The sequence below is a fragment of the Sinocyclocheilus grahami genome, unplaced genomic scaffold, assembly GCF_001515645.1.
Source record: "Sinocyclocheilus grahami isolate Dianchi unplaced genomic scaffold, SAMN03320097.WGS_v1.1 scaffold48.1, whole genome shotgun sequence".
Classification (NCBI taxonomy): Eukaryota; Metazoa; Chordata; class Actinopteri; order Cypriniformes; family Cyprinidae; genus Sinocyclocheilus; species Sinocyclocheilus grahami.
The window spans coordinates 134,054-143,859 of record NW_015505227.1 but is presented as its reverse complement, the minus strand read 5'-3'; positions in this window follow the sequence as shown (position 1 = coordinate 143,859).

Genomic DNA, 9,806 nt, shown 5'->3' with positions numbered 1-9,806 from the left:
ATGTGAGTTCCATGTCCAGAACACCACGTTCTTGGGGTATCACATCAGTCATCAAGGAGTCGAGATGGACACTTCCAAGATCCAGGCAGTCACGGAATGGTCCCAACCATCCACAATCAAGGAACTTCAAAGATTTCTAGGTTTGCCAACTTCTACCGGCGTTTCATCAGAAACTACAGCACGATTGCCTCCCCGTTGACGTCTCTTCTGAAGGGGAGGCCATCCAAGTAAAAGTGGACAAGCGAAGCCACCACTGCTTTCACAAAACTCAAGACAAGGCAAAATCCTCACACCGCTTTGTGCCCCCCGAACAAACAATATGTTCCCCAGGATCTACGACAACGGGTCATGACCTGAGTTGACAGAAGTATGAACCCATTGCATTCAGGTATCTCACGCACCATAAAGTTAATCCACAACGCTTTCTGGTGGCCAACCATGAACAGAGATGTAACCGATTACATGAAAGCTTGCCAAGTTTGCGCGCAATCTAAGACCCCCAAGGAACTGCCATCCGGTCTTCTGCAGCCGCTACCTATCCCGCAACATCCATGGTCTCACCTGTCAATCGACTTTGTTACCGATCTCCCACCATCCCAAGATTTCACTACAATTCTAGTCATCATCGACAGATTCTCTAAGTCTTGCCGCCTCATTCCCCTCAAAGTTCTGCCAACAGCCATGGAAACGGCTCAAGCTCTATTTCACCAGGTGTTTTGAATTTATGGCTTACCTGAAGACATCATCTCGGATCGAGGGACTCAATTCACCTCTCAGGTGTGGAAAGCTTTCTGCCGACAATTGGACATCAATGTGAGTCTGACATCAGGCTATCACCCACAGTCAAACGTTCAAGTCGAGAGACTCAATCAGGAGATTGGTAGATATCTGAGCACCTACTGCAGTTGGGAACAGAATCGGTGGGCAGAATTCTTGCCATGGGCGGAATATGCCCAAAACTCTTTAACCCATGCCTCTACAGGACTCGCCCCATTCCAATGCGTATTAGGATATCAACCTCCATCCTCCCCAATGCTGAGTCCCAAGAGCCACCGCCTCCGCTGGACATTGACGAATCGCCAGCTTATAAGGTGAACATGCTGCTGGACTCGAGGCGTAGAGGGAGTCGGCTTCAATACCAGGTGGACTGGGAGGGATACGGACCTGAGGAGAGATCATGGATACCTGCTTCCGATATACTGGACCCCTCCCTCATAGAGGAATTTCATCGAGCCAGGCCCGACCGTCCAGCACCAAGACCACAGGGACGCCCACACAGAGTGCCAGGAGTCGCTCCTAGAGGGGGGGGGTGTTCTGTAACACCAAGCCAGCAGAGGGAGCCCTCGCCCGAGTATTGACTGTTAGCACTCCCTCTGCTTTCTCTGCAACCACTTCCTGTTTAGTGGCCATATTAACCTGGCCACTACATGACTGCTTTGCGAAGTATTGCCAGTTTATCCTGCCTTACCAAGCGTTTGTATCTCAGCCTTCTTACCACGTGTATGACCTGTTTATCTGTTTGTTTTGACTTCTCTTTTGGATTACCCCTTTTGCCTGGTTGGACTGCCTTACTGTGTTTTTGACCTCATTGCCTGTTTTTACTGACCCTGAGTTTGGTTTGTTGGACTGCTTCAATAAACATCCGCATATGGATTCTTCCTCGGCTTCCGCCTCACCCTCATTACAATTAGATGAAAATAATACTTATTACAAATATCACTTTTGCAGCGAACAGAAGTTTAATTTAAGTACTGCAATCACTAAAATTAAACTAACAAATGAAAACTAATAACAAAAGTACTAAAACTTAATCTGAAAATAAAAAATGAATTGAAATAAAATTCTAAATATTAATAAATGATACATAACACTAGAATAACACTGCAATAAAATTATATATGTATAATATTTTGTATAAATATATCTTTACTTTTTTTGTAATATGTTGTACAGTATATTACATGTTAATGTAAAATAATATTTGTCCTATATTTAAAATATTTTTCAGCCATTTAATGGAGTTATGTTTCATTTAAATGTAACATTTTAATGTAGTCTCAAATGCTTCTCCATTTGCTCTCCTTTTATTCTCATTGCTGCCTTGGAGAAACCATTGCAATATTAATAAAGAGCTCTCATTTGTGTTTTTTGTCTTTCCTACTGGTTCATAATGAAGATCTTTCTCCTCAGCGAAGTGTGAATGCGAGAACATTTCAAGCTCATTTAAGCTTGTCATTAGAAAGGGATGCTGTGCACACATGGTACTTGCATTTTCTCTCCATGGGGTAAAGTGGAATGAGCTACACAAACAACATTTGAAGATCATAAGACTCTCTTCCAATGGTTGCCTCTAATTGGAAGGAAACTGTGTGTGTATATTCATATTAATTTATTTGTATTAATCTCGGTGTGGGTCAGAGCTGTCTTGTGAAGAGAATATTTAAGAGCATGCCTTTTAAGGCAGTAGATTAAAACAGTGAGGCAATATTAGAACCAGATAAGAGTAAATATCGTTCTAATTTGCCCCTGCAGAAGAGCATTTATCTGGTCAGCTCTAACACACACACACACACACACACACACACACACTTTGTTTCTGTCTCACATTACTGAGAGCTCTATTCTCTTTAGAAGACCACAAAGATGCAGTTCTGTCGCAGACCTTTGGCAGCATATGGCCTGGTGGTGCGTTTGAATGTAACCAAAAGTTTTTGTTGTTCCACCCTAAATGATACTCTTTCTCATTCTCTGTTTTTCCTGTTCATTTGTTCAGCAGTTTGATTTGTTCACTGAGGGCTTCTGGCTGCTCCCAGAGGAGATGTAGGCTCAAGCAACATAATCTGCTGTGATTATGTGTGTGTTTGTGTGTATGCGCCTGTTTGTGTAATTGCAATTTCATCAGTACTTCAGGGATAGCCACGGACTGTTCAGCTAACCACAATCGTAAATGTTAACAATAGATGAAGAGAGAAACAAATTAAAGGGGCCACATTACAACGAATCTACTTTTCCTGGATCTTTTGAACTAGTTCACTGTACTGTGAAAAAAATACTGTAACTTTCAGAACTTTCAGAATAACTAAGCTGAAAAAATGAGTCATTCGGACCTTTGGATATATTTCCAACACACATAGACACCTGACCACTCACATTTACAAAACAAAAGGCATAAAAATGTGATAGGACAGCCTTTATGACGTATATTACAGTTTTTCTCGATTGCTTAAACACATTTCTTGAAACTATGCCTCATATTCTCAAAACAGTAAACACCCAATTCCCCAAACATCCTATTTTCAGGTCAAAATGAAGCTCTACACTCAAAACCATTCACTCTTGCTGAAAAACAAAACTTTGGCCTCAGACATCACACACAAGCCCTCAAAAACACACGCACTACAACAGTCTTAAACACTGGTGAGATAAATTCAAAACAATACTACAAAAAACAAAAACCAGTAATAAGTTCTGTTGCTTGTGGTTCTCACCCTCAAGGAACTTTTCACATAATGAACATGTGTATACATTTGCACATTTTTTATTCCTTAATGTACTGTACAGTACAATACACCAAACAACAACAAAAAATATTCTGCCCCAGCATCACATCTTTGTTCTGGGTCAGGCCAGAGAATCTTGTCAACATCACAGGCTATACTGGCCCTAGCTAGGCAGCGGGGGGAAATCCTCTTGCATGCCTGATCCACCCCTGGCATCAGCTGAAATGTCTAGTCAGGCTTCTTTCATTCCATCTTCTCTGTGTCCTACAAAAATAGAAGCACTGATTACTGTAACTGTAACATCCTTTTTACAAAATGGAAGCAGACAGAAACTCTATCTGTATGTAAGGCAATTTGATGCATGTGTTGTAACAGAGTACAGCACTCAAAAGTTACAGTAGAGTACACTGAGGTACCTCTTCCTCCTCCTCCTCCTCTCTGGTGTCCTCGACCTTTTCAATCACATCTCTCTGGATCCATTTTTCTAAAACTGAATGAACTGACTTGGGCTCTTTTATCTATCTATTGAAGGTTCTGATTGGTGTGTGATAAATTTTGACTCTTAGTGTTTCCACGTGGGTAACTGTGTGCTAATTGAGCTCAAGCTATCCTGACTTGAGTGAACAATATTGAATGCTAGTGCTTTCTAAATGACAACATGGTCTAGGCCATGAGAATTGAAGGGCTTTGTGTGTAGAGTTTTGCAGTGACAGTTCAACAAATCTGATTCATGTGTTAAAAAGGGGAATAGTGTTTATAGTTTAGGGAAATGGGTGTGCTTTTTGATAAATGGCGTTATAGTTTTGAAATTTTAGTTCAAAAGCCTGGTGATAGTGTTTAAGCAATCGAGAAAAACTGAAACATCCAAAACAGTGCTGTGCTGGGCTAAATGCGCTCATTGTATATATGTACACATGGTGGCATTTTATTAGCTTATCACTCACAAAGAGCTTATAAATAAATAAATATAAAATGTGTAAAAGAGTCCAAACATAGCCCAGAATTCCTCTGTTCAGCACAAATAAAGATCTGCTTCAAGGAGACAGCCGTTTCAATGCCTGTGCCGAACTATAATGGGCAACACAAGATGAAGGAGCATTCTGTATTTTTTAGGGTTGCATCGAGTCCTGTTATTGGTTTGTTTAGATGACTTTGGTCCGTGTTGTGTTCATATATCAGTCGAACCACACAAGAATTTGTTTGGAAGTGGACCGAGAAAGAAGGAAGAAGGTGTAACTTTTATTCTCGCTGTAGTATTGTTGCTGCCGCCATGTCGTGAAGGCACTGTGTGTTTCAAACTACTTTGTTTGGCCTTCCAAAAGAGGACGATATCCGCTTCGTCATGCCTGAAGCTGATCCGTGCTGGTCGCTGAAAAAATACATCAACTTCGCGCTGTGGATCACCGGATCGGCTTTCACCGGGGATGAAGCGGAGTCCAGCCCGGGGGTCAACATGTGGTTGCCGCAAGCCCACCGGACGCTCCTTCGTCGAATCCGCCGGCCGCGCCGTTCTCAAGCCCACCGGCCTCCGCTCACTCTAGCCCGCCGTGTGTGACGCTCTGTTTCGTTGTGAAAGCGAAACTACTTTGTTTGGCCTTCCAAAAGAGGACACGACTAGAAATCAGTGGTTAAGTTGTATTTACAACACTGTTCCAGAACACTTCAACCCAAATATTCAGATGCGTGCAGCACATTTTATGGAGGACTGTTTCCTGATCCTGGTAGAGTAGTAGAGTATTGTAGTAGTACAATACCGGCTTTTCTGACTCACAGACTGTAAGTACGTTTTTTATATTTAAAGAATTTGCCACTGATGATTCAAACGTGAGTTATGGGTTTTAATGTTTTTGTCTCGTCACTCCAGCCGGGACACAGCATCACAGTATGGTAGGGGCGTAACATTTCCGTCACACGCTTGAGGAGGTCGGCCAATCATAACGCACTGGATAGCTGGCCAATCACAGCACACCTCGCTTTTCAGACCGATGAGCTTTGTAAAAATCAATGCGTTTCAGAAAGGCGGGGCATAGAGGAGAAACAATAAAATATAGTATATGGAAAATGTATATGTTTTTTTAACCTTAAACCGCATAAACACATTTCATTACACCAAATACACAAAATAATGTTATTTTTAGCAGCATCAAATGACCCCTTTAAATGAACCGCACTAACAGAGCAATCGCACCAGAGTTAGTTTTAATCTAATCAAACCTGCCAAGTGTAAACACACTCTTAGAAGAACATTTTTTGGTCCGTTTTTTCACATTTAAAAAATCTAAAGAAACATTTTCCTGCTATACCATGTAAATATTCACAGTTTTTTTTACTTGTATTTTGAATTATGGATTTTGAAAAAAAAAATTATAATATCTGGTAGGAGGACAGAGAAGAGGAGTTAAGTGAGAGGGGAAGCATGCATATGAAGAAACATCTCAATGACTGTTGATATGCCCACATTCTTCACTTAATATACATTGTGTGGGTGAAAGGCACAAAATACTTCAAACAATTATTTTCTGAGTCTGTGTATGTTTTTATATGTGTGTGTTAATGTGTTTGCATGTATTGCTCTCCCTGTATGTGTGTGTGTTTTTTTTTTTTTTTTTACTTAGAACTGATAAGGGGCTGCTGTCTATTCCCTAACTAATTATTATGCAGATTTTCTGTGAACATCCAGCTCTCTGTGGATCACAAGGCATATTTGCACATTATAGCAGCACTGCACACATACACACTGCTGTCGGTCCAACAGGCACAAAGACGTTTGAGCTTTTCCCTCAACCAAACTTGCCATCTTTGACATTTGGACTCATGTTGACATTTGGAGCAGGGTTGATAAAGACGCGTCAACAAGAGCCGCAACAGATTTGTTTCAACGTCATTAGAACTCTGACAGTGGAACCAATTGAGTTTAGTTTTCAAAGACTTTTCAGCCCTCTTTTCAACTATTTCAGTCTGTTCTCTGTCTCTTTCTCTCGCCCTCTTCAGTTCTTCTCTTTGAAATGCCCTAATCTACGGCATGCTTGTGCAAGCAACAAATTTGGTAATTAAACTGCAAGCGCCTTGTCAGAAGAACCTGTTACAATTATTCATATTATCTGCCATTGTGTTTTAAAGTGCAGCCAAGCAATCAAATTAGTTTTTTCTTTCGCTATTTTATATATTCTCCTTCCTCCTTCCATCACATGTCATCTGATTTACTGTGTTTTTTTATAAAGCATGCCCTTCGACGGCCCTTCTTTTAGTACGGAGTGGCTAAATGGGGAAAAAACAAGGTGCCAGTTATCACACGCTCACAGGCAGATCCTCGCTAAATGCTCTGCTATACTCTGTTAGTGTGTTCATAATCCATTACATTTACCATGGAGAATACACTTATACTGTTGTCCCTTCCTTTATTTGTCTCTCATCCTCTCTCTTTTTTACTTTAAGAGTAATTGTTGCTATAAAATCACTCATAAAGGGGCAGAAGAGATAAAACAAATCTGACATTGAGTTCGTCCCCCTCGTATGAGCCTGATTCATAACAAAGAACTATAAAGTTCTTCTTGAGAAGGTTTAGTTCCAGCAAGACATTTTTTTTGGTGTGAATTTTCTTAAGGATGATATCCTCTTCGTGGTAGGTTTGTGTTAATAAAGAATAACAATTTGGTCCCTCAGTAATTCTCTTTGCCACCTTGAAGAATTCTCAGTTATTAAAGTGTAGATGGCCGGGAAGTAAGAAAACACACAGTCAAATGTATCCTCAATACTTCAATTTATTCATAGATATACAGATATTATATAGGCATATGTCGAGGGGAGTTTCACCCTCTTAACCAATGAGGATATGAATAACATACACGTAGGATCTTTGGCCAAGAACATGTGTTTATATAAAAAGGCCACATGTACAGAAAAACATGGACGTATTAGGAATAGACTTTTGCGAAGAATGCTGAACTGTCTTTAGAGTTACCCTCGAACTCCTTTACCCTTGTAGTCCTAACATTCATGTCCTTATTGGGGCCTTTAAACCAAGAGAAGCTAATGTATACATTTAAGCATGCATACTTCGCATATAAGTAAGACATATTTAAAACATAATATCAAGAGAGAGAGATGGATACAGAAGGGGGAATTCAGAGAGAATGCGTTGTATATATAAGAATGAGAGAGAGGGAGAAAAAGGAGGGGTGAGACATATCTGGAATCAACAGAAAGACAGAGAGTGTTTTCTAACAGTTTGATTGCCTTGTCTTGGCATGCAGACTTTTAATAGCAGGTGGAGACATTATGTTCATCATGTGACCAAAGCTGACAAACCATACTAGAATTTTAAATCAGCTAACCCTCCAGGAAACATATTCCACTTATTTGGATATAATCGGTCGTTCCGCTCTCTGACTGTTCATACTTTGCTCTTGTTTAAGATGCAATTTTTCCTTATTAAAAAAAAGTTTTTTCCACAGAAATAAATGGATAGTATCTTTTAAAAGTATATTTTAAATTGTGTCCTCTCTCACAGTAGCCTAATGAAAGTGGTTTTATTTTACATGGAATGGCTCACCTCACATACAGGTGCATCTCAATAAATTAGAATGTTGTGGAAAAGTTAATTTATTTCAGTAATTCAACTCAAGTTGTGAAACTCATGTATTAAATAAATTCAATGCAGACAGACTGAAGTAGTTTAAGTCTTTGGGTCTTTTAATTGTGATGATTTTGGCTCACATTTAACAAAAACCCACCAATTCACTATCTCAACAAATTAGAATATGGTAACATGCCAATCAGCTAATCAACTCAAAACACCTGCAAAGGTTTCCTGAGCCTTCAAAATGGTCTCTCAGTTTGGTTCACTAGGCTTCACAATCATGGGGAAGACTGCTGATCTGACAGTTGTCCAGAAGACAATCATTGACACCCTTCACAAGGAGGGTAAGCCACAAACATTTATTGCCAAAGAAGCTGGCTGTTCACAGAGTGCTGTATCCAAGCATGTTAACAGAAAGTTGAGTGGAAGGAAAAAGTGTGGAAGAAAAAGATGCACAACCAACCGAGAGAACCGCAGCCTTATGAGGATTGTCAAGCAAAATCGATTCAAGAATTTGAGTGAACTTCACAAGGAATGGACTGAGGCTGGGGTCAAGGCATCAAGAGCCACCACACACAGACGTGTCAAGGAATTTGGCTACAGTTGTCATATTCCTCTTGTTAAGCCACTCCTGAACCACAGACAACATCAGAGGCGTCTTACCTGGGCTAAGGAGAAAAAGAACTGGACTGTTGCCCAGTGGTCCAAAGTCCTCCTTTCAGATGAGAGCAAGTTTTGTATTTAATTTGGAAACCAAGGTCCTAGAGTCTGGAGGAAGGGTGGAGAAGCTCATAGCCCAAGTTGCTTGAAGTCCAGAGTTAAGTTTCCACAGTCTGTGATGATTTGGGGTGCAATGTCATCTGCTGGTGTTGGTCCATTGTGTTTTTTGAAAACCAACGTCACTGCACCCGTTTACCAAGAAATTTTGGAGCACTTCATGCTTCCTTCTGCTGACCAGCTTTTTGAAGATGCTGATTTCATTTTCCAGCAGGATTTGGCACCTGCCCACACTGCCAAAAGCACCAAAAGTTGGTTAAATGACCATGGTCACTGATGCAGTAATTCATGCAAAAGGAGCCCCTACCAAGTATTGAGTACATGTACAGTAAATGAACATACTTTCCAGAAGGCCAACAATTCACTAAAAATGTTTTTTTTATTGGTCTTATGAAGTATTCTAATTTGTTGAGATAGTGAATTGGTGGGTTTTTGTTAAATGTGAGCCAAAATCATCACAATTAAAAGAACCAAAGACTTAAACTACTTCAGTCTGTGTGCATTGCATTTATTTAATACACGAGTTTCACAATTTGAGTTGAATTACTGAAATAAATGAACTTTTCCACGACATTCTAATTTATTGAGATGCACCTGTATAACATGATTCTCTTGTACACTCGATTCTGAATGGTCAACCACGGTATGCAGCAGTCATATATTTCCTAATATTTCCTGTCGTCCATGAATAGTACTATACAGTACTATGAATAGTTGTATACATATATTAAATTAAAGGTAGGGTAGACAATTTTTGAGAGGCTAGCAATAGCAAGCTAGCTTTGAAAGCATAAGATCCCACCCTCCCTGCAAATCACTCTCCTAAGCCATGCCTCCTCCAAAACACATGAATGCACACAGACAGACTAGAGGCTAACCACTGACACGATGGGAGACACCATTGGTGGAGGGTTGAATGCAACACTGTCAGATTACTTCATGCCTCATTC